We start from the raw sequence: 26,011 nt of genomic DNA, 5'->3' as shown, positions 1-26,011 counted from the left end.
GTCACTGGGGATTCAGCACAGAAAATCAGAATGCACTTTTTATTGCCCGGATATCGGTCTTTTATTTTTGGACACCGTAGAACCTGTGCATAAATCTACTTTTAGCAAAAGCCGACATAAACAACATAAACACTTTTGTTTGTAGATTTATTCTGTTAGAGGGAATGCCTTGATGGAAAATTACCAGGTTTTTATGTTAAATGCATTTTTTTTAGTTACCGTATGTCCCCCACAAGTTTCCATATCACTAGTTGAAAAAAAAAACTTGCAATTTTCCGACAGGCCACTAGGCCCTGCACTAAACTTTGATTTGTACAGAAAACTTTTCGGCAGTCTCATTATCATGACAGTCAGGATCATATTGAAAGATAGCCACTCTCCATAGAGTAGAAACACACTATCTACCATTCAGAAAAGGAGATCACTGTTCACCTCCTCCCATTCCAGTACAATAAGTGATGCCCATAGCAAAGCATGCCCAGAAAATACAAGTCAATAGGGTCAGAGACAATCTGTATCTGCTTATGTACTCAGAATGTATGAGCCTAGTGGCAAGTGTGAAAGGTTTTATAATTTTATTTATCATAGATGGAACCAGGTCTGCGGAGTCGGAGTCGTGGAGTCAGAGTCGGAGCCCATGTTGGTGGAGTCGGAGGTTTGGCTTACCGACTCCACAACCCTGGATGGAACATTAAGCAAGACAATCAAAAATTTGTTTTTTTTCATATAAATCCTGTTTTTTACAATAGGTGATTTTCTGTTGGGGCATACCCATTAATGAAACATAACAGGAAATATACCGTATATAAAAATGACTATACTGATTAATATTACTATAGTTGAGTGGAATACAGTGAAGAGTGGACCCCATAGTAATTAGGAAAGTGATCCGCCCTTGTAATAGTGTCCTGTTTGCCTCCAAGGACATAAGGGCAAGGTGTGTCCCCCTCCATCTTCACATAACCATATTGACTGCTTACCCATGCCCTTGTTTGCAAGTCCTTAGAGCCACACACTAGACTAACCAAAATCAAGGGTTTTATAATATCCAAATTTGGACCGTCTATCACTTTGTTCTCCTAGAGATAAGCTGCTCGCTTTATCAATAATCAATAAGCAAAAGGAATCAGAAACACATGGGCTACTTGCACATTGAACAAGTCTGTAGGAACATGCTGCTCTATATGGGTATACCTTGACGATTGGTGGAGCAGCTTAGTATACATTTTTTTTTGCAAAAAAACGTATCAACTAAAAACCCTGTTTTTTTCCCATCTTTTGACTAGCACTTGCTTATTACTGTGATTTTTTTTTACAACAGAGTATTTTTGACCTCACTGTGCTTTTTTGTGTCTTCAAGTTTCTTGGTGGTGTGTGAACATGTTCCTAAAACTTGTTCAATGTGCAAGTAGCCCATGTGTTTCTGGTTCCATAATTGTTCTCTTGTTTCTACAAGACTGGGGAGTTCCACCACTCCTTATGGGTCATTTGCACTAAAGCTGTTCCATCCAGCATGTCCACATGGATATTCCCTCTCTGAACTCTGCTTATACAGGTACTATAAAGATGATCAGGTTTTTAAATACATCAGATAGGGATTATATACATTAGTTAGGACTGCTCTATATGGGTATACCTTGACGATTGGTGGAGCAGCTTAGTATACATTTTTTTTGCAAAAAAACGTATCAACTAAATACCCTGTTTTTTCCATCTTTTGACTAGCACTTGCTTATTACTGTGATTTTTTTTTACAACAGAGTATTTTTGGCCTCATTGTGCTCTTTTATGTCTTCAAGTTTCTTGGTGGTGTGTGAACATGTTCCTACAGACTTGTTCAATGTGCAAGTAGCCCATGTGTTTCTGGTTCTATAATTGTTCTCTTGTTTCTACAAGACTGGGGAGTCCACCACTCCTTATGGGTCATTTGCACTAAAGCTGTTCCATCCAGCATGTCCACATGGATATTCCCTCTCTGAACTCTGCTTATACAGGTACTATACAGATGATCAGGTTTTTAAATACATCAGATAGGGATTATATACATTAGATAGGACTGCTCTATATGGGTATACCTTGACGATTGGTGGAGCAGCTTAGTATACTTTTTTTGCAAAAAAAGTATCAACTAAATACCCTGTTTTTTTACCATCTTTTGACTAGCACTTGCTTATTACTGTGATTTATTTTACAACAGAGTATTTTTGGCCTCATTGTGCTCTTTTGTGTCTATAAGCAAAAGGAAGAAGTGGCCAGAAAGGAGGAGCATGAATAAAGTTTTCATCCACCCAGGAGCACAACTGGGACCAATGGAAGTTAGAGGCACCTTTCTCTAAGGTCCTAGTTGCATCTCCATGAGCAGTCTATATAGAATGCGTGCCTTAGGATGCGTAACCACCTCCATGCAATTAACAGCATAAAAGCTGACTTGTTGTTGCCATGTACAGTGATCTGTCCACTAACAAGATGCTTCAATTGATTCTTGGCCATTAGGAGCCTGAGTTTTCCGTCCTAGTAATTAATTAGGGAGTGTTTCAGGAAGGGCGAGATGGCGGCCAGGATGTTGTGATGGATTGTGGATTTCCTGGTAACATATTGTTAGGGCTAGCGGAACGCACCAAATAATAAGACTGATAGTGTACGGTGCGTTCGTAGCCCGGGGTCCACCGTGCAGAGATGGAACCTGCTGCTGAGTAATGACGGACTATATGGCGGTACTCATAAGTATACTCGCGTGGGTTAAACTTCACCCAACGTGAAGGAAGCGATCCTGTTGCGTCACAGGATCACGGTACCGCACATAGAAGGCGAGCAAGCAGTCAGCGAACTTAACCCCAACTAGGATTGAAGTCCGATTAGACCACTTGCTGACACAACACCGCAACAGGGTGTGTTAGGCAACTCTTATAATTAGAGCACCGAAGTGCGAACTGTGCCGTGCTGGCAGGCACCACTAAGCACCCAGACGTGGGTCAGGAAGCGCACTACTGGCGCGTGGCGCCGCACTGGCGGTCACAGCAATAGACGCTGATACGTGTGTGACACGTTGAGTGGTTTGTCGGGCGCTAGATAGCAGCCATACTCCATACGCGAACAGTCATACAATAGGGTAGGGGTATTTAATGAACGACTTGCACTCACAACAAACACACGTATTCAATTTTACACTAGCGCATGGCCGTGCGGTCATGCGCAGTTTATATAATTGCAGGACAGGAAGTGGCCACAGAAACTTTGCCCTTCCAGGGCCTGCCAAGAGGACCAATGGAATGCGCTGCAGAGCCAGAGCACATGACCCTCGATCTCCAACGGGAGATCTTGCTCTGGGCATGCTCAGTGTGCGCAAACAAGGACTTAGTCCCAGGGAAGTCCGCTCGCCGCTGTCCAGCACTGACTTTAATGGCAGGAGCTGAAGAAGCAGCAGTAACTCTCTGTACAGAGTGAGAGCGAGCAAGACACTGGGAGCGACGTCCCTGCTGAGCAGACTCCACTGCGGCTGGAGGAGAATGGGAGACCGCAGCGGAGACGGATCGAGATTCCCCCTGTGCAGCAGAGGAAACTCGACTCCTAACATTACCCCCCTCCTAGGGCCCCCCCCCTCCTTGGGCCTCGCTACGCTCGAAGGCAGCAATGAGCTGTGGGGCCCGAATGTTTTCAGCAGGCTCCCAATACCTGTCCTCTGGACCATAACCCTTCCAATCCACCAAATAAAACTTTTTGCCGCGTACCACCTTGCACCCCAAAATAGCGTTCACCTCGTAATCGTCCGTAGACGAACCCGATGTCCCGGCAGATGACTCGGAAAACCGGGACATGTATACGGGTTTCAAGAGGGACACATGAAAGGTGTCGGTGATACCCAAGCGTGGAGGAAGAGCCAGGCGGTAGACCACAGGATTAACCTGTTCGAGAACCTTGAAGGGACCCAAGTAGCGAGGAGCAAACTTAGTGGACTCAACTCGCAGCCTGATGTTACGGGTGGAGAGCCACACCAAGTCGCCAGGGGCAAAAGTCAGAGCGGGGCGCCGATGAACATCGGCGGAGGACCTCATTCTCTCCTTGGAGGCCCGAATGGCATCCTGCGTGCGATCCCAAATGTCCCGTGCCTCCACAGCCCAGTCTGCCACCCTGGGATCAGCGGAAGACACAGGCATGGGCACAGGAACACGCGGATGCTGGCCGTAATTTAAGAGGAATGGAGTCTGACCAGTAGAGTCGGCTACGGCATTGTTAAGTGCAAACTCTGCCCACGGTAGCAAGGATGCCCAGTCATCCTGTCTGGCAGAAACAAAATGTCGCAGATATGTGACCAAGGTCTGGTTGGCCCTTTCTACCAACCCATTCGTCTCGGGATGATATGCCAAAGAGAGATTTAACTCAATACTGAGTAGACGACATAGCTCCCTCCAGAATCGAGACGCAAACTGGGGACCCCGGTCACTAACAATTTTGTCTGGCATACCGTGTAAGCGAAAGATATGCTTGATAAACAAGACAGCCAACGCCCGTGCAGATGGTAGCCGTGGAAGAGGCACCAAATGCACCATTTTGGAAAAATGATCGGTGATCACCCAGATAATGGTGCAATTACGAGACTTGTGTAAGCCAACCACAAAGTCCATCCTGACCATCTCCCAGGGCCTGTCAGCCACGGGCAGAGGATAAAGCAACCCAGCTGGCCGTTGCCGAGGAGTCTTGTTCCTGGCGCAAGAGACACACGCCCGAACGTACTCCGCGACATCACGAGCCATATGCGGCCACCAGTATGTCCTCGCCAGTAACTCTGATGTCCTTTTAGTACCAAAATGTCCACCCACCCTGGACGAGTGCGCCCAAGAGAGAACCTCCGGTCACAAACTAGATGGAACCAAAGTCTTGCCCGGGGGCACAGACTCCAGTGAAACCGGGGCCACGGTTCTCAAACTCTCGGTGGGGACAATAAGCCGAGGCTCCTCCTCCTCCTCCGCAGATGACACAACGGAGCGAGAGAGAGCGTCGGCCCGAATGTTCTTCTCCCCAGAAAGGAAATGGAGGGTGAAATGAAACCGGGAGAAGAACAAGGACCATCTGGCCTGGCGAGAATTCAACCGCTGAGCTGTCTGCAGATACACCAAATTTTTGTGATCTGTGAAGACTTGGAAGGGAAAACGTGCTCCCTCCAAGAGATGTCTCCACTCCGAGAAAGCCAACTTCATGGCTAGCAACTCCCTGTCCCCGATGGAATAATTCCTCTCTGCTGGTGCGAAGGTCTTGGAGAAAAAGAAGCAAGGATGCTTCCGACCTTGAGCATCCTTTTGGAAGAGGACTGCTCCAGCACCAACAGAAGAGGCATCCACCTCCATGATAAATGGCTTATCAACATCGGGGCGATGAAGAATGGGAGCGCTAGCGAAGTGTGACTTTATAGAGATAAAAGCCTTGGAGACCTCCTCAGACCACAATTTGGGATTCGCCCCCTTCTTGGTGAGGGCAACCAAGGGAGCTACCAAAGTTGAGAAATGCGGGATGAACTGGCGATAATAATTGATGAACCCCATAAAGCGCTGCACCGCTTTAAGAGAATGGGGTTCCTGCCAGTCCATCACAGCCTGTAGTTTGGCAGGGTCCATAGCCAATCCCTGGGCTGAGATGATGTAGCCTAGGAAAGGTAAGGACTCCTGCTCAAACATACTTCTCCAACTTGGCATAGAGGGAGTTTGCCCGTAGGAGGTCGAAGACTTTGCAAACATCTCTCCGGTGGGAGTCAATATCTGGAGAGTAGATGAGAATATCATCCAGATAGACTACGACCGAGGTGGAAAGCATATCCCGGAAGATATCGTTCACAAAGTCTTGGAAAACGGCTGGGGCAATACAGAGCCCAAAGGGCATCACCAGATATTCATAGTGCCCATCCCTGGTGTTAAAAGCCGTCTTCCATTCGTCCCCCTCACGGATGCGAATCAGGTTGTAAGCACCCCGCAGATCTAATTTAGTAAATACCCTTGCTCCCCGAAGCCTATCGAACAGTTCAGATATCAAAGGCAAAGGGTATTTATTCTTAACGGTGATGGCGTTAAGACCCCTGTAGTCTATGCATGGACGCAATTCCCCACTCTTCTTCTGCACGAAGAAGAACCCTGCCCCAGCAGGTGACACTGACTTCCTGATGAACCCTCTTGCCAGATTTTCCTGGATGTACTGTGACATTGCCTCCGTCTCCGGGAGAGATAGCGGATAGACTCGACCCCGGGGAGGCTCAGCACCAGGCAAGAGGTCAATAGGACAGTCATAGGGGCGATGGGGCGGAAGGGTCTCCGCCGCCTTTTTGGAGAATACGTCTGCATACGACCAATACTGCTTGGGGAGAGAGGAAAGATCTGCGGGTACCTCAGTTGTAGCTACCTTAACGCACTCCCTCTGACACCTACCCCCACAAGATTCACCCCATCCCAGAATTCTGCCTGAGGACCACTCGATATGAGGAGAGTGGTACCGTAGCCAAGGTATTCCCAACAGGACTTCATCAATTCCCTCTGGAATGACGAGCAGAGAAATAATCTCCTGATGAGATGGCGACATGGACAGAGTAAAAGGGATGGTCTGGTGAGTTATCTGTGAGGGCAGAGTCGACCCATTCACCACTCGTACCGTTACAGGTTGAGCTAGCATAACCAGAGGTATTGCGTGGCGTTGGGCGAAGGCAGAAGACCTAAAATTGCCCTCCGCCCCAGAATCCACGCAGGGCTCTACCGAGTGGGAGAATGAGCCTATAGTAATTGTCCCCTTAAAGGACAATTTAGAGGTAAACGTCGCCGTGTCTAGTGTACCTCCACCTACGACCACTAGACGCTGACGTTTCCTCGACCGCTGAGGACATCTGGTGGCTAAATGTCCAGACTGCTGGCAAACATGACAGACCCTGAGTGCACAAGCAGTCCGGGACTTAGGTCCCGCTTGTGACACTTCCCTGGCCTCATGTGACTCAGGAACCAGGACCGGAGATTCCAGAGGTTTGACGAAAGTAGGAGCCAGCCGAAACCTCTGCCTACACTGGGCTCGCTCTAACCTCCGCTCGTTAAAACGGAGGTCAATTCGAGTTGAGACTGTTATTAACTCCTCCAGTGTGGCAGGAATCTCCCTAGTGGCCAGAGCGTCCTTTACATGGTCAGCCAAGCCCCTCCAAAATATGGGGATAAGAGCTTTATCCGACCATTCCAGCTCAGATGCTAAAGTGCGGAATTGGATGGCAAAATGACTGACCAAGGACTCACCCTGAGTTAATGCCAGCAGTTGGAGCGCAGTGTCATGGGTGACTTGAGGTCCTAAAAAGACCTGTTTTAAAGTGCTCAAAAACAGAGGAGCACTCTGCACCACATGATCGCCACGTTCCCACAGCGGCGTAGCCCATTCCAACGCCCTGTCCGACAATAGAGACACAATAAATCCCACCTTAGCCCGCTCTGTGGGAAAACGTGCAGCCAGAAGCTCGAGATGAATAGAGCACTGACTCACGAATCCCCTACAAAATTTGCTATTACCAGAAAATTTTTCTGGCAGCGGGAGGCGAGAAAATATCGGAACAGGGGTGGCAATGGACAAAGTTGCTGCAGCCACGCTGGCAGCCTGTACAGCAACTGCGGTAACATCCACAGCTGAGGTTGCGCTCTCGAGAGCCGCCAACCTACCCTCCAGCTGCAGTATATACCGCAGGGATTGCTGTTTGTCCGTCATCACTAGCCAGACCCTGGCGCTAGTGTAATGTTAGGGCTAGCGGAACGCACCACATAATAAGACTGATAGTGTACGGTGCGTTCATAGCCCGGGGTCCACCGTGCAGAGATGGAACCTGCTGCTGAGTAATGACGGACTATATGGCGGTACTCATAAGTATACTCGCGTGGGTTAAACTTCACCCAACGTGAAGGAAGCGATCCTGTTGCGTCACAGGATCGCGGTACCGCACATAGAAGGCGAGCAAGCAGTCAGCGAACTTAACCCCAACTAGGATTGAAGTCCGATTAGACCACTTGCTGACACAACACCGCAACAGGGTGTGTTAGGCAACTCTTATAATTAGAGCACCGAAGTGCGAACTGTGCTGTGCTGGCAGGCACCACTAAGCACCCAGACGTGGGTCAGGAAGCGCACTACTGGCGCGTGGCGCCGCACTGGCGGTCACAGCAATAGACGCTGATACGTGTGTGACACGTTGAGTGGTTTGTCGGGCGCTAGATAGCAGCCATACTCCATACGCGAACAGTCATACAATAGGGTAGGGGTATTTAATGAACGACTTGCACTCACAACAAACACACGTATTCAATTGTACACTAGCGCATGGCCGTGCGGTCATGCGCAGTTTATATAATTGCAGGACAGGAAGTGGCCACAGAAACTTTGCCCTTCCAGGGCCTGCCAAGAGGACCAATGGAATGCGCTGCAGAGCCAGAGCACATGACCCTCGATCTCCAACGGGAGATCTTGCTCTGGGCATGCTCAGTGTGCGCAAACAAGGACTTAGTCCCAGGGAAGTCCGCTCGCCGCTGACCAGCACTGACTTTAATGGCAGGAGCTGAAGAAGCAGCAGTAACTCTCTGTACAGAGTGAGAGCGAGCAAGACACTGGGAGCGACGTCCCTGCTGAGCAGACTCCACTGCGGCCGGAGGAGAATGGGAGACCGCAGCGGAGACGGATCGAGATTCCCCCTGTGCAGCAGAGGAAACTCGACTCCTAACACATATTAGTTTAAAATAGATTGTGAAATCCAGAAAGCTACATTGAAAATAAAAAAAAAATAATAATTTTCTAGGCGTTGCGGAACTGTGAATTTTGGGATTTACGTGGGGTTACGTTTGGCTAATCCCCCCTACCTTTTGCCATTAAATGGGAGAAAAGAATTCTATAAAACATCAATTTACATACAAATACAGAAAAGAAAAAAATCGGATTTGTTTCTGTCTCTCTGATCCTTTGAGTACATAGTCTTGGAAACCATCACTGCATGGATGTCACAATGGATTCTCTGCCTATAGTAGCCTCACTTACTGTTTCTCTCATCTTTTGTTGTGAAAAGCTGCTCCATGGAGTGATTGAAAAATTACATTTTATTTTGTAAAAAGTTCACAAACTTTTCTATTTGGTTCAAATATATAGAAATAAACCTAAAACACAATAACAATATTGTAGTCTCTTTCAACAAATATATTGGAGCCCAAGAAAAACATGATGGACACCATGATAAGATAATGGGATCCATGGCTGATTTGCTAGACAAAACAAGACTGCTGAGCCAAGTGATTGGCTGCAGTGGTCACATGCTGAGGACTTAACATCCACACTGTAGCCATGTCAACAAAGACCCTGAATCTCAGGAGCAGCAGTGGGGGAATAATACTCATAGTGCTGTCGTTACAGATCATTTCTTTGTACAATTGAACTTTGGAAATCTAACACTTTTTTGGATCAATACAGCTACGCCCCTATGCATTGGCAGGGTGTGTTTAATTTGTGTGAAAAGGATCGATTGTTTTCAGTGGGAGAAACAAAATATGGTAATAATCTTGTAGTTATGATTCATTTTAATGCCTAACAAAATTAACATAAGTGATGTTAACACATTTTATGGCTGTTAGCCATTAAAACATATCATAACTACAAGATTATTATTCTGTATTAACCACTGAAAACAATCAATCTTTTCCAACTGGCTAACACGATACCAAAACATTTTTATTCTTTAAATTTGTGTGAAAAAATGCAGCTGATTCAAGTGCTGGCAATGTGAATGAGAATTCTTAAGTCTAAATTGCTGTGTTCTTTCTATGTGTAATTGATCTGGAGTGTGGATATTTTTACTGCGTTTTTCCCCTTGGACCTTAATAAGGACCTTTTTTTCTGCCTTAAAAACACAGGAATACTAGTACATTTTTTTCACTGTATTTTAAATGCATTTCCATTCCAAAAAGCCAGATTTGGCTTTTACAGGAAGTGTATGTTATGTTATTGTCGAAGAACCATGAAAAAAAACCCAATACAATGTGGAGAAACACAACTAAAAATCAGCACAAAATACAAATCCGCTACAAAAACTCATAAAATTCTGTGATAATCAATTTGGAACCTACCGTACTTGCAAATATTCATGCTTTGAGCATTTTGTAGAAAAAAAATGCATCAACAGCTCAAGTGCATTAACCATAAATGTTAAAGAAAGTGAACGAGCAGATATCAATATTGGCGGCCCCTTCAGCTGTCATTGGCGATCAGAAACTAGGTGGATCCAGCTTCAGTTTCTCTACATTCTGAACCCTGTCCATGCTTCTTTCATACGTGATAGGAAATGAACGGGCTTCAGGACATTTTGCCTCTGGATGGGAAATAAATGGGATCCATACTGATTTTTTACTATGGGGTACACAGTACTTTTAGTAGATGTGGTTTACCCTAAGCCAGCTTAAGGTAGCTGTACGCCGAACAATGGTTCAGCTGATCATTCGGCCGGCAGCTATCTCTCCTAACACTCCGTCCGGTACAGAGTACGTTCTCCCTATACTCTAGGAGGGCCGTTGGCAGACATTTCTGGCAGTGGTTTATCTCTTAAAAAACAAAAGGATTGGTGATTCAAGTTCAGACATTCCAGATCCTTAACTCCCCCAACAATCATCCTTGTAGGGTCCTCATACACACTAGACTATTTTACAAACCTGTCGATTTTGGCGTGTTCGACCAATGTAAGTCTATTGCATATTGGGTTTTAAGTATTCTCCCTGGCTTCTGTGCCATGGAAGCTCTGAGCATTCACAAGGAACACCAGAAACCTGTGATTTTAATCCTTTCCTTACTGATATACAGCACTGTCCTCATATACCAGTGGCGATATCCACTACGAGAACTGGACATATTTTATATGATTTCTCCCAACACATGAAAGTTCCATTATAATGTGTAAATTAATGTAGATTGTTGAGCCTGAATTAATCCGTAATGTCACATCTGTTTTACAACTGATGACTGATGTACGAGTCTCCGAATCTCGTTCTATACATAAAGCCATAACAGAAACGTCGTTCTGATGGAAGAGTGCGCTTACTGGGACTAACACGTCTCTCCTTGTTTTCTGATTTCCATACACTACATTACTGCCAGTCTGGATTATAGAGTCTGCTGTCACTCAGAAGCCGTTCACCGAGCACAAACTGAAAATGACATTTTCTATTTTCCCAGTTTTGGCGTTTTGAGTAGCTATTCAGCAGTGTTACCATTTTGCGGTTTCTGTCAAACAAAAACATTATTTCAAGAGTTTTACAATAGTTGTTTCTTAAGAGCTGCGTTTGTCTATTATTTTCAGCATCTCTGAAGAAAGACAATGATAGATTAGGAAAGTTCTGAAGAAGTAACACTGTATATGAAAATATACAATGCCATTCTGATGGATCGGGACATACAAGAACATTGTAACATTAGTTGCTGGATATTGGCGCGTTACAGGAGTGTTAACCCATAACCTCCATGGAAGCTTCTGAGCCTAGAGATTGGAAAAAAAAAATTCCATACCAAAGTGCAGTGCATAGTCAGTCAAAATGGCAAGATTCCCTGCACCGCTCCTGTATTTCCGTGCTGTCTTTAAGCAACTCTCCTCTAAAATGCCCCACTCCAAAAAATTGAAAAAATCTCTCCCCGAATTTTTCCTTAATTGTACCCTTTATTTTGCCACAGTAAAAATGGCACGGCAATGTTTTGGCCTTATAACATCCTTCATCAGGTCAAGACTAGATGTGTCGGCTTTGCTTAATACACTTGCATTGAGCAAGGACGCTCAAGTCTAGTCGACAGTATGTATGAAAATCACATACTTGTGGCATGTCTAGTTAGAATGTGGGTGTAAGAAAGAAAATCACATACTTGTGGCATGTCTAGTTAGAATGTGGGTGTAAGAAAGAAAATCACATACTTGTGGCATGTCTAGTTAGAATGTGGGTGTAAGAAAGAAAATCACATACTTGTGGCATGTCTAGTTAGAATGTGGGTGTAAGAATGAAAATCACATACTTGTGGCATGTCTAGTTAGAATGTGGGTGTAAGAAAGAAAATCACATACTTGCTTTCACATGACCACCCGCTCCCAGCGCCGGAGAATCCCGACAGTGCGAGTGATGTGATAATTTACAAGTCTGCAGTCACATAGAGTGGCTGCAGACGTGTAGCCTAAGGCCGCACAACCTCTTTAATAAAAGCAGCCACCATCTCCCAGAACAAGAAGCATGGGCTCCTTTGGGAAGCTTACAAGAACATCAGTCTGAGATTCAAGGTACTAAAAAAGCACATAAATTGGCCACATATACTAGCAAGAAATGTCCCATCACCAGTAACATCTCCACTCATGGCCCCACTATCAGCAGTCATCACCAGGATGGAGCACAAAATTGTTATCTTGCAGGACTACTTGCACTAAAAGCTCCATCAAGAACATGTCTGTGCTTCTGTCCCTCTGCCTCAGGGATGTCCAGGTCAGAGATGTTGTCACCATTGGCGAGAGTCGTCCTCTCGGCAAACCTGGTCAATTCAGGTCCTGAAAGTGGCCAGAACCAAGAAACAATCCAAGAAGTTTGAAATGTAAATCAAGTATTCTTTCAGGTGAAATAAAACTTTATAAAAATATATATATGTCTGTGCCAATAAGTAAATTGTGGGAAGAAAGCTAGCATCTTGAGAGCAGGAGACAAGTTGTGATGTCTATCTAAAAATACGAAGGTGCTAATTGTCATTGCCACTTGCAAAGCTCGGAATCCCAACACTGAACTTATCAGATGACGCCAGTTCACAGCTCATAAGCTTACCTCGAAATAAATATGTTTGCTCCAAGAAGAGAGTCAAATATTTATACCATAAAGGGAAGTCATAAATGCAGTACATGGAGAACAGGAGTGATGGAAGAACCCCCTGGTATCTGATGAAATGTACAATTGTCGCTTACATTTTATAGATGTTCTTGATGTCTATGCTAGAATAAGTGTACATGCGTTATAAATCCATGTCACCGTCCGGCTGCTGGAACCATCAGTGATCTGCTGTGATCAGTAAAGAATCTGACAGCATGCCTTCAATTTCCTCACAGCGCCACCACAGGACACATAAAGCATTGCATAGTTCTCACTGTAAACAATGGACTATTTGTGTAATACCCAAAACAAAGATTGGTCCTCCAGAAACAGATCCTCTTGGTAGTCGCTCTCCTTTCTGGCAACTGCAAAATAGTCTTGAATAGGGGCCCCCTATATCAAGTCAGAAATTCCTACATTCTGAAAATGTAGTTTCTTAAAGAAATAACTGCTTAAAGAAGCACCCGCCATACATTTATATCCATTAAATGTGTGTACATGCATGTAATATAGTGTGAATGTATTAATGTACTCGCCTACCGCTGCTTTCTCCGGTGTCCAGCGCCGGTCTTCCCTGCTTCAGAGTGACGTCACGGCAATTGCGACTAGCCGGCTCGTTCTGAGCGCTATGCATGGGATGGAAGCCAATTTTACAATGAAAGTCTATGATTTGTTCACATGTCCAGTTGTCATCCATTTGTACCAGATCCCGCAGTAAAAAAACAAACAAACTGGATCCGTTAAAAACAAAAACAATGGAACATGAAAAACTAAGTTTCCATTTTTTACTAATTGGTTTCTTGTGGATCGAAATGAAAATGGACACTTCGGTATTGTTTTTTCCCAAAATTTTGTTTGATTTGTAAAGAATGCGTTTTTACTAGAGGCGTCTCTGGCCAGCCCTTGTGTTCTGGCCAAACGCTGTGCTAATAACAAATGGATCCATTAACAGATGACATGATAGATGAGCGACCATTCATTATGATCTGTTTCCCATAGAAAAAAACCTTGATCCATTTGCTATCCATATTGTATTTTTGGCTATAAAAAAAACATTGAGCAAACGAGATTTTCGGACATTACCCTCCCCATTCAAGTGAATGTATCTTGTATTGGAACATTTTTTTTGCATTTTTGTCGAAAAGGATCCAAATATACTGTAAGTATCTATTGAGCATGTGAACACAACTTTCATTGGTTATATACTTTGTCTTGTAACAAATATTAAAGGGATCCTGTCATGTACAAAACCCTATCAACTTGCGGATATGGGGATCAGTAGGTTAATAGCAATCTGAAGCTGCCAGTTGCCCGCACTGAGTGCCCCACTGCCAGAAGATAATTAACTGTATTCCTCCTGAGCAGGACAGAAGTCGTGCCCTACATCTGTATATCTCCAGGTTAATAGTGTTATTCTACATGACAGGTTCCCTTTAAGGGAAAATCTACTATATACAGTTATATGAAAAAGTTTGGGCACCCCTATTAATTTTAAGCTTAATGTTTTATAAAAATAGTTTTTTTTGCAACAGCTATTTCAGTTTCATATATCTAACAACTGTTGGACACAGTAATGTTTCTGCCTTGAAATAAAGTTTATTGAACTAACAGAAAATGTGCAATCTGCATTCAAACAAAATTTGACAGGTGCATAAGTATGGGCGCCCCACCAGAAAAGTGACATTAATATTTAGTAGATCCTCCTTTTGCAAAAATAACAGCCTCTAGTCGCTTCCTGTAGCTTTTAATGAGTTCCTGGATCCTAAATGAAGGTATTTTTGACCATTCCTCTTTACAAAACAATTCCAGTTCAGTTAAGTTTGATGGTCGCCAAGCATGGACAGCCCTCTTCAAATGATCCCACAGATGTTCAATGATATTCAGGTCTGGGGACTGGGATGGCTGTTATGACCTGGTGGTTAGGAGCACCCGGAATGACCTGATAATTAAACCTCATACAGGACGAGCTCTGGGATGTGGGAGCTCTGCTGACCGCAAGCCCTAATCCTAACACACACACTAGAAATAGCCGTGGAGCGCTCCTGACCAGACCTAGGCGCCTCGTCACAGCATAAGAACTATCTAGCCCTAGAGATAGAAAATAAAGCCTACCTTGCCTCAGAAAAATTCCCCAAAGGTAAAGGAAGCCCCCACATATATTGACTGTGAGTAAGATGAAAATCACAAACGCAGAAATGAAACAGGTTTCAGCAAAGGGAGGCCAGACTTACTAAATAGACAGAGGATAGGAAAGGTAACTTTGCGATCAGCACAAAAACCTACAAAGACCACGCATAGCGTGCAAAAAAAGACCTCCGCACCGACTCACGGTGCGGAGGGGCCACTCTGCATCCCAGAGCTTCCAGCTAGCAAGACAAAATCATGAAAACCAGCTGGAGAAGAAAACAGAGAACAAAATAAGACTATAAGGAACTTAGCTTCTGCAGGAGAAGGCAGGTCACCAGAGAGATCCAGGAGCGAACTGAACGAATGCAAAAACATTGACAGCTGGCATGGAGTAACGATCTGAGAGGAGTTAAATAGAGCAGCCAACCAAAGGATAAACCACGTCACCTGTGTAAGGAACCTCAGAAGCAGCAGCTTCACTCAAAGCCACCAGAGGGAGCCCATAGACAGAACTCGCCGAAGTACCATTCACGAGCACAGGAGGGAGTTCGACAACAGAATTCACAACAGATGGCCATTCCAGAACAGTGTAATTGTTCCTCTGCATGAATGCCTGAGTAGATTAGGAGCGGTGTTTTGGATCATTGTCTAGCTGAAAGATCCATCCCCTGTGTAACTTCAACTTTGTCACTGATTCATGAACATTATTGTCAAGAATCTGCTGATACTGAGAGGAATCCATGCGTCCCTCAACTTTAACAAGATTCCAGGTGCCGGCACTGGCCACACAGCCCCAAAGCATGATGGAACCTCCACCAAATTTTACTGTGGGTAGCAAGTGTTTTTCTTGGAATGCTGTGTTTTTTGGCCACCACGTATAACGCCTCTTTGTATTACCAAACAACTCAATCTTGGTTTCATCAGTCCACAGGACCTTCTTCCAAAAAGAAACTGGCTTCTCTGTTATGATCCGGTGACCTTGAAGCAGCATGAAAACTTTCACTGGAGTAGGTGGTAACTATACTGACCGCAAATTCTGATCTTAACACCGCAACTAGAAGTAGCCGTGGGGTGTACCTAACAAGCCCTAGACACCTCGTCACAGCCGGAGGACTAAATACCCCTAAAAATGGAAATAGGAATACTACCTTGCCTCAGAGCAGAACCCCAAAGGATAGGCAGCCCCCCACAAATATTGGCTGTGAGTAGGAGAGGAAAGACACACACAGTCAGAAAACAGGATTTAGCACAAGAGGCCACTCTAGCTAAAATAGGAAAGGATAGGACAGAATTCTGTGCGGTCAGTATTAAAACCCTTCCAAAAATATCCACAGCAGATTATACAAAAAATTCCTCCATCTAACTAAAGACGTGGAACGTATATCTGCAACTCCAGAGACTACTAAACTCAGAGCAGGAATACAATAAAAAAACAAGCACACAGCTTGTGTGCCATAGAAAAAGAAACAGACACTTATCTTTGCTGAATTGGCAGCTAAGCAGGAGAAGCCAGACAGAGATCCAACACTTCCCAAGAAGCATTGACAACTGGCAAGGACTAATGAGTCCTGCAAACCTAAATACCCCAGTCAGAATTGCAATCATCAGATACACCTGTCCAGGACTGCAGCCCAGAGACAACTGCATTACCACCTTCAACCACCGGAGGGAGCCCAAAAGCAGAATTCACAACACTTCTCCAAATGTGCTTTTGCATACATCAGCCAACTCTGTTTGTGGCGTGCTTGCAGAAACGGCTTCTTTCGCATCACTCTCCCATACAACTTCTCCTTGTGCAAAGTGCGTTGTATAGTTGACCGATGCACAGTGACACCATGTGCAGCAAGTTGATGTTGCAGCTCTCTGGAGGTGGTCTGAGGATTTTCCTTGACTGATCTCACCATTCTTCTTCTCTGCCTTTCTGATGTTTTTCTTGGCCTGCCACTTCTGGTCTTAACAAGAACTGTACCTGTGTTTTTCCATTTCCTTACTATGTTCCTCACAGTGGAAATTGACAGGTTAAATCTCTGAGACAGCTTTTTGTATCCTTCCTCTGAACAACTATATTGAATAATCTATGTTTTCGGATCATTAGACACTTGTTTTGAGGAGCCCATGATGTCACTCTTCAGAGGAGATTCAAACAGGAGAACAACTTGCAAGTGACCACTTTAAGTAGCTTTTCTCATGATTGCATACACCTGGCTATGAAGTTCAAAGCTCAACGAGGTTAGAAAACAAAAAAAAGTGCTTTAGTAAGTCAGTAAAAAGTAGGCAGGAGTATTTAAAACAAGAAAATGATTAGGGTGCCCATACTTATGCACCTGTTAAATTTAGTTTGCATGCAGATTGCACATTTTCTGTTAGTACAATAAACCTCATTTCAAGGCAAAAACATTGCTGTGTCCAACAGTTATTAGATATATGAAACTGAAATAGCTGTTGCAAAAAAAACAATTTTTATAAAACATTAAGCTTAAGATTAATAGGGGTGCCCAAACTTTTTCATATAACTGTAATTGTCTAAGGGTCATTTCCGTCTTTCTGTCTGTCCTTCTGTCTGTCACGGATATTCATTGGTCGCGGCTTCTGTCTGTCATGGAAATCCAAGCCGCTGATTGGTCGAGGCAAAACGCCCATGACAATTGCCACGACCAATCAGCGATGGGCACAGTCCGGTGGCAAAATGGCCCCTCCTTCCTCCCCGCAGTCAATGCCCGCTCCATAATCCCATCCAGTCAGCGCTCACACAGGGTTAATGGCAGTGATAACGGACCGCGTTATGCCGCGGTGTTACGCACTCCGTTAATGCATCAATAGTAAAAAGATCTAATGTTAAAAATAATAAAAAAATTAAAAATCATTATATACTCACCGTCCGTCGGCCCCTCGGATCCAGAACAGGCCTTTCCCGCTCCTCGCGATGTTCCGGTGACCTCTCCATGCATTGCAATCTCGCGAGATGATGACGTAGCGGTCTCGCGAGACCGCAATGTCCTCATCTCACAAGACCGCAATGCACTCTTGAGACCGGAGCACGCGAGGAGCATCGGTAACTGCTTCACCATGATCCGGGGGCCAATGGAAGGTGAGTATATAACTATTTTTTATTTTAATTCTTTTTTTTAATAGGGATATGATGCCTACATTGCTATATACTGCGTGCGCTGTGCAATATACTATGTGGGCTGTGCAATATATTACGTGGGCTGGGCAATATACTAAGTGGGCTGGGCAATATACTAAGTGGGCTGGGCAATATACTACGTGGGCTGTGCAATATACTACGTGGGCTGTGAAATATACTACGTGGGCTGTGCAATATACTGCGTGGGCTGTGCAATATACTCTGTGGGATGTGCAATATACTATGTGGGCTGGGCAATATACTACGTGGGCTGTGCAATATACTACGTGGGCTGTGCAATATACTACATGAGCTGTGCAATATACTATGTGGGCTGGGCAATATACTAAGTGGGCTGGGCAATATACTACGTGGGCTGTGCAATATACTACGTGGGCTGTGCAATATACTGCGTGGGCTGTGCAATTTACTCCGTGGGATGTGCAATATACAACGTGGGATGTGCAATATACTACGTGGGCTGTGCAATATACTACGTGGGCTGGGCAATATACTACGTGGGCTTTGCAATATACTACGTGGCCTGTGAAATATACTACATGGGCTGTGCAATATACTACGTGGGCTGTGCAATAGGCTGTGCAATATACTGCGTGGGCTGTGCAATATACCTCGTGGACTGTGCAATATACTACATGGGCTGTGCAATATACTACGTGGGCTGTTATATACTACGTGGCTATGCTATATACTACGTGGCAGGCCACGAACAATCAGCGACAGGCGCAGTCCGTCCGCGAATTGGCGCGGGATTTGAACCATGCTTCGATAATTGGTCGTGGCTGGCCGAATCCTGTGTATTCAATGTATTATTCTAAAATCTTCATAAATAAACTACATACATATTCTAGAATACCCGATGCATTAGAATCGGGCTACCATCTAGTACTGTTTAATGGCCTTATACTGTTCTACCATAGTACTAAGCTCTTTAAATACATACATAGTAACATAGTAACATAGTTAGTAAGGCCGAAAAAAGACATTTGTCCATCCAGTTCAGCCTATATTCCATCATAATAAATCCCCAGATCTACGTCCTTCTACAGAACCTAATAATTGTATGATACAATATTGTTCTGCTCCAGGAAGACATCCAGGCCTCTCTTGAACCCCTCGACTGAGTTCGTCATCACCACCTCCTCAGGCAAGCAATTCCAGATTCTCACTGCCCTAACAGTAAAGAATCCTCTTCTATGTTGGTGGAAAAACCTTCTCTCTTCCAGACGCAAAGAATGCCCCCTTGTGCCCGTCACCTTCCTTGGTATAAAGAGATCCTCAGCGAGATATTTGTATTGTCCCCTTATATACTTACTAGCTATTGAACCCGTTCTACGCCCAGGTGGCGAGCATTTATATTGGTATATGGTCTCCATCCTTGTATGTGCTGCTCCATCCTGCGTCCCCATCCTGTCATGTGCTGCTCCATCCTGCGTCCCCATCCTGTCATGAGCTGCTCCATCCTGCGCTCCCATCCTGTCATGTGCTGCACCCATCCTGCGCCCCCATTCTGTCGTGTGCTGCACCCATCCTGCGCCCCCATTCTGACATGTGCTGCTCCCATCCTGCGCCCCCATTCTGACATGTGCTGCACCCATCCTGTGCCTCCATTCTGTCATGTGCTGCACCCATCCTGCGCCTCCATTCTGACATGTGCTGCACCCATCCTGCGCCTCCATTCTGTCACTGACTGCTCCCATCCTGCGTCCCCATCCTGTCATGTGCTGCTCCCATCCTGCGCCCCCGTTCTGTCATGTGCTGCTTCCATCCTGCACCCCCATTCTGTCATGTGCTGCTTCCATCCTGCACCCCCGTTCTGTCATGTGCTGCTCCCATCCTGCGCCCCCGTTCTGTCATGTGCTGCTCCGATCCTGCACCCCCGTTGTCATGTGCTGCTCCCATCCTGCACCCCCGTTCTGTCATGTGCTGCTCCCATCCTGCGCCCCCGTTGTCATGTGCTGCTGCCATCCTGCGCCCCCGTTCTGACATGTGCTGCTCCCATCCTGCGCCCCCGTTCTGTCATGTGCTGCTTCCATCCTGCACCCCCGTTCTGTCATGTGCTGCTGCCATCCTGCACCCCCGTTCTGTCATGTGCTGCTGCCATCCTGCACCCCAGTTCTGTCATGTGCTGCCCTATTCTGTCATGTGCTGCTCCCATCCTGCGCCCCCGTTCTGTCATGTGCTGCTGCCATCCTGCACCCCCGTTCTGTCATGTGCTGCCCTATTCTGTCATGTGCTGCTCCCATCCTGCGCCCCTGTTCTGTCATGTGCTGCTCCCATCCATATGCCACAAACGCTGCTCCATAAAGGTTTATGACCCCCATCAGGTGGCGTAAGTAACAAATAGCTGTGGCATGAAGTGCCACAGCCTCATGGCACAACAATTTGTTACTTACGCTACCTGATTCTTTTCCGGCGCTATTGTCTTGCTCCTCCTGGTGCCGGAATCGGCGCCTGTGCAGTCCGCGCTTTCCGGCGCCATTTTCTTGAAGACACACTGCTGATTAGCAGCTCCCTGTCACTATACAATGTACACAGAAAGCTGTGGTTTGGGGGAGTTATACACAGAACAACAACTCTGCCTGATCTGCAGCAAAGAAAACAGTGATTATTTTACAACAGCTGCACCCAGCAAATTGAGTGATAATCAATGGAATCAGGGTCTCTGCCCCTCCATATTGCTGCTGTCAGATTACAGATTCTCTTCAACATTAATATACACGTTACAATTTTAAGGACTTTTTTTTTAATTCAATACTGCGATTACAGATAAAAGGAAAGAGAAGGTGAACACTGTTTTCTTTATTCTTCTCTGATCATAATAATAATAATAATAATCTTTATTTTTATATAGCGCTAACATATTCCGCAGCGCTTTACAGTTTTTGCACACATTATCATCACTGTCCCCGATTGGGCTCACAATCTAGAATTCCTATCAGTATGTCTTTGGAATGTGGGAGGAAACCGAAGTGCCCGGAGGAAACCCACGCAAACACGGAGAGAACATACAAACTCTTTGCAGATGTTGTCCTGGGTGGGATTAGAACCCAGGACTCCAGCGCTGCAAGGCTGTAGTGCTAACCACTGCGCCACCGTGCTGCCCATGATCATGATTTCCTCCAGGCTTTGTCTCAAAAAAACAAAGTAAAAAAAAATATTAGTGAAGATAAACTTCCCCCATCTACCTGTGCTACAAAGACAACGTCATACTGGTAAGGCGTGGACTCCACAAAGCATCAGAAGGTGTCCAGGATTGACTATCTTCTATCATTTGTTGGATCGTAACTGATGGGCGAAACTCCTCCTGAGCATCAATAGGTTTGAAGGCCCATGACCTTGTAGCCAGCTTACCACTTGTCCTTCACTGGTAAGTACCATACAAAATCTGACATTTCGGAGCTGCTGGGATCCAGATGTATAGTCATCAGAATCTGACTCTTGTCAAAGGCACTCAAATGACTTTGCTTGCCCATTATCCTGCTCTCAACACATCAACTTCAAGAATTGACTTTACTTGCTGGCTTACACATCCAACCTCTTGAGAAGTCATCTTGATAGTCAGTGGCTTTAATGTTCTGCAGATCAGGATAGACAGATAGATAGATAGATAGATAGATAGATAGATAGATAGATAGATAGATAGATAGATAGATAGATAGAGTCATGGCCAAAAGTATTGACACCCCTGCAATTCTGTCAGATAATACTCATTTTCTTCCTGAAAATGATTGCAAACACAAATTATTTGGTATTATTATCTTCATTTAATTTGTCTTAAATGAAAAAACACAAAAAGAAGTGTCCTAAAGCCAAATTGGATATAATTCCACACCAAACATAACAAAGGGGGTGGACAAAAGTATTGGCACTGTTCGAAAAATCATGTGATGCTTCTCTAGATTGTGTAATTAACAGCACCTATAACTTACCTGTGGCACCTAACAGGTGTTGGCAATAACTAAATCACACGTGCAGCCAGTTGACATGGATTAAAGTTGACTCAACCTCTGTCCTGTGTCCTTGTGTGTACCACATTAAGCATGGAGAAAAGAAAGAAGACCAAAGAACTGTCTGAGGACTTGAGAAACCAAATTGTGAGGAAGCATGAGCAATCTCAAGGCCATAAGTCCATCTCCAAAGACCTGAATGTTCCTGTGTCTACCGTGTGCAGTGTCATCAAGAAGTGTAAAGCCCATGGCACTGTGGCTAACCTCCCTAGATGTGGACGGAAAAGAAAAATTGACAAGAGATTTCAACGCAAGATTGTGCGGATGTTGGATAAAGAACCTCGACTAACACCCAAACAAGTTCAAGCTGCCCAGCAGTCCTAGGGCACAACAGTGTCAACCTGTACTATCCGTCTACGTCTGAATGAAAAGGGACTGTATGGTAGGAGACCCAGGAAGGCCCCACTTCTTACCCAGAGACATAAAAAGCCAGGCTGGAGTTTGCCAAAACTTACCTGAAAAAGCCTAAAACGTGTTGGAAGAATGTTCTCTGGTCAGATGAGACAAAAGTAGAGCTTTTTGGGCAAAGGCATCAACATAGAGAGAAAAAAAGAGGAGAAACAGGAGAAAAAAAGAGGCATTCAAAGAAAAGAACACGGTCCCTACAGTCAAACATGGCGGAGGTTCCCTGATGTTTTCAGGTTGCTTTGCTGCCTCTGGCACTGGACTGCTTGACCGTGTGCATGGCATTATGAAGTCTGAAGACTACTAACAAATTTAGCAGCATAATGTAGGGCCCAGTGTGAGAAAGCTGGGTCTCCCTCAGAGGTCATGGGTCTTCCAGCAGGACAATGACCCAAAACACACTTCAAAAAGCACTAGAAAATGGTTTGAGAGAAAGCACTGGAGACTTCTAAGGTGGCAGCAATGAGTCCAGACCTGAATCCCATAGAACACCTGTGGAGAAATCTAAAAATGGCAGTTTGGAGAAGGTACCCTTCAAATATCAGGGACCTGGAGCAGTTTGCCAAAGAAGAATGGTCTAAAATTCCAGCAGAGCATTGTAAGAAACTCATTGATGGTCACCGGAAGTGGTTGGTCGCAGTTATTTTGGCTAAAGGTTGTGCAACCAAGTATTAGGCTGAGGGTGCCAATAATTTTGTCTGGCCCATTTTTGGAGTTTTGTGTGAAATGATCAATGTTTTACTTTTTGCTTCATTCTCTTTTGTGTTTTTTCATTTAAGACAAATTAAATGAAGATAATAATACCAAATAATTTGTGTTTGCAATCATTTTAACCCCTTCATGACCAGGGGATTTTTCGTTTTTCCGTGTTCGTTTTTCGCTCCCCTCCTTCCCAGAGCCATAACTTTTTTATTTTTCCGTCAATTTGGCCATGTGAGGGCTTATTTTTTGCGGGACGAGTTGTACTTTTGAACGACATCATTGGTTTTAGCATGTCGTGTACTAGAAAACGGGGAAAAAATTCCAAGTGCGGTGAAATTGCAAAAAAAGTGCAATCCCACACTTGTTTTTTGTTTGGCTTTTTTGCTAGGTTCACTAAATGCTAAAACTGACCTGCCATTATGATTCACGATACGAGTTCATAGACACCAAACATGACTAGGTTATTTTTTATCTAAGTGGTGAAAAAAAATTCCAAACTTTGCTAAAAAAAAAAAAAAAAAAAAAAAAAAATTGCGCCATTTTCCGATACTCGTAGCGTCTCCATTTTTCGTGATCTGGGGTCGGTTGAGGGCTTATTTTTTGCGTGCCGAGATGACGTTTTTAATGATAGCATTTCGGTTCAGATACGTTCTTTTGATCGCCCGTTATTGCATTTTAATGCAATGTCGCGGCGACCAAAAAAACGTAATTCTGGCGTTTCTAATTTTTTTCCCGCTACGCTGTTTAGCGATCAGGTTAATACTTTTTTTTAATTGATAGATCGGGCGATTCTGAGCGCGGCGATACCAAATATGCGTAGATTTGATATTTTTTTTATTGATTTATTTTGATTGGGGCGAAAGGGGGGTGATTTAAACTTTTATGTTTTTTTTATTTTTTTCACATTTTTTTAAACTTTTTTTTTTTTACTTTTGCCATGCTTCAATAGCCTCCATGAGAGGCTAGAAGCAGGCATAGCACGATCGGCTCTGCTACATAGCAGCGATCTGCTGATCGCTGCTATGTAGCAGAATTGCACGTGTGCTGTGAGCGCCGACCACAGGGTGGCGCTCACAGCGACGGGCAATCAGTAACCATAGAGGTCTCAAGGACCTCTATGGTTACCATTCACAAGCATCGCCGACCCCCGATCATGTGACGGGGGTCGGCGATGACGTCATTTCCGGCCGCCCGGCCGGAAGCGGTAGTTAAATGCCGCTGTCTGCGTTTGACAGCGGCATTTAACTAGTTAATAGGTGCGGGCAGATCGCGATTCTGCCCGCGCCTATTACGGGCACATGTCAGCTGTTCAAAACAGCTGACATGTCCCGGCTTTGGTGCGGGCTCACCGCGGAGCCCTGCATCAAAGCAGGGGAGCCGGCATCGGACGGTATAGTACGTCCGATGCCGGTAAGGGGTTAAGGAAGAAAATGAATATTATCTGACAGAATTACAGTGGTGTCAATACTTTTGGCCATGAATGTAGATGATAGTTAGATAGATAAATACGGTAGGTAGATAGATAGATAGATAATAGATAGATGATAGATAATAGATAGATGATAGAAAGATGATGATAGATAGATACATAGATAGATGATACATAGATGGTAGGTAGATAATAGATACATATGGGATACATGATAGAATAGATAGATGATAAATACATAGATATAGCATAGATAGATAAATAGATAGATGATAGATAGATAATAAATAGGATAGGAAGATAGATAATATATAGATAGATGATAGATAATAAATAGGATAGGTAGATAGATAATAGATAGATGATAGATTATAAATAGAATAGATAGATACAGTAGATAGATACAATAGATTAGATAGATGAGAGATAAATAGATAATAGATAGATAGACAACAGATACTGTAGATAGATAGAGATGGTAATCATTTTTACCCAGTCAGAGGGTTACAAAGGCAAGAAATTGTATGAATCCTTCCCATGATGGATGTGCCGCTCTACTAGAAAATATGAATTCGGGCCCAAAAGCTTCAAAATACGATTCTGACCGTCAAAACTAGTGCTACCTTTGATCCACAGTAAAATATCTGTCTTTTTTCAGTGCTCCATAGGGTACAGCCTGGTCAGGTACAAGCGTACTGATAGCATTTTTCATTTTGGAGAAGCATAGTCTATGTCTCCATTGACAGGCCCAGTCTTTGCTCTGTGACCTTCTGCTGTAAGACGTCCATGGCTGCTGCTTTGGTGTCTCTCCATATAGATTAATTATCTGTCCCTCTTCTCTAGCAAATGTTAACATGACACAGATTTCATTGATTTTTAGAAATAAAAGCTGTCATTACACCGAGAAGGAAAGTGTACAGCCACAAAATATAGAAAATCATTAGCCCCATATCTACTGCTTTCTGTATTGTTATTTTTGTTAGGTATTTCTTCAGATATCAAAACTTCTCCGGAAGACAAATCAATAATGTGTGTTTAGATTACAGATCTGGAGATGTCACCGCCACTCGCTTTAATTAGACGCGTTGTTGTACTCTGTCACATGAAAAGAATGGATATCTTAGATCACAAGACTTCACATGCTGGATCTACATCCTTGTCATTGCAATGTATTCCTATCGAGTCTGGATACACAGGCTGAAAATAAAGATTACCCAAGACAGAGAGTGGTCAAGTCTGACATTCAAGGCTGCTGGACATGGTACGATACACACGAGCTGCTGTGCTCAAATGTCAATTCCCATCAAACGTCAAACACGGACGCTGGGGT

The 26,011-nt window shown here is 44.4% G+C and overlaps 1 protein-coding gene across 1 annotated transcript in view; it reads right to left on the bottom strand.

Annotated features, from left to right (window-relative positions):
• Positions 1-26,011, bottom strand: part of XKR4 (XK related 4) — a 441,728-nt gene that overhangs the window by 222,062 nt on the left and 193,655 nt on the right. The gene's annotated exons all lie outside the window — the stretch shown is intronic.

This window comes from Ranitomeya imitator, chromosome 6 (genome assembly GCF_032444005.1).
Source record: "Ranitomeya imitator isolate aRanImi1 chromosome 6, aRanImi1.pri, whole genome shotgun sequence".
NCBI lineage: Eukaryota > Metazoa > Chordata > Amphibia > Anura > Dendrobatidae > Ranitomeya > Ranitomeya imitator.
The sequence above is the reverse complement of the archived record's forward strand: the minus strand, read 5'-3'. Positions and strand labels throughout refer to the sequence as shown.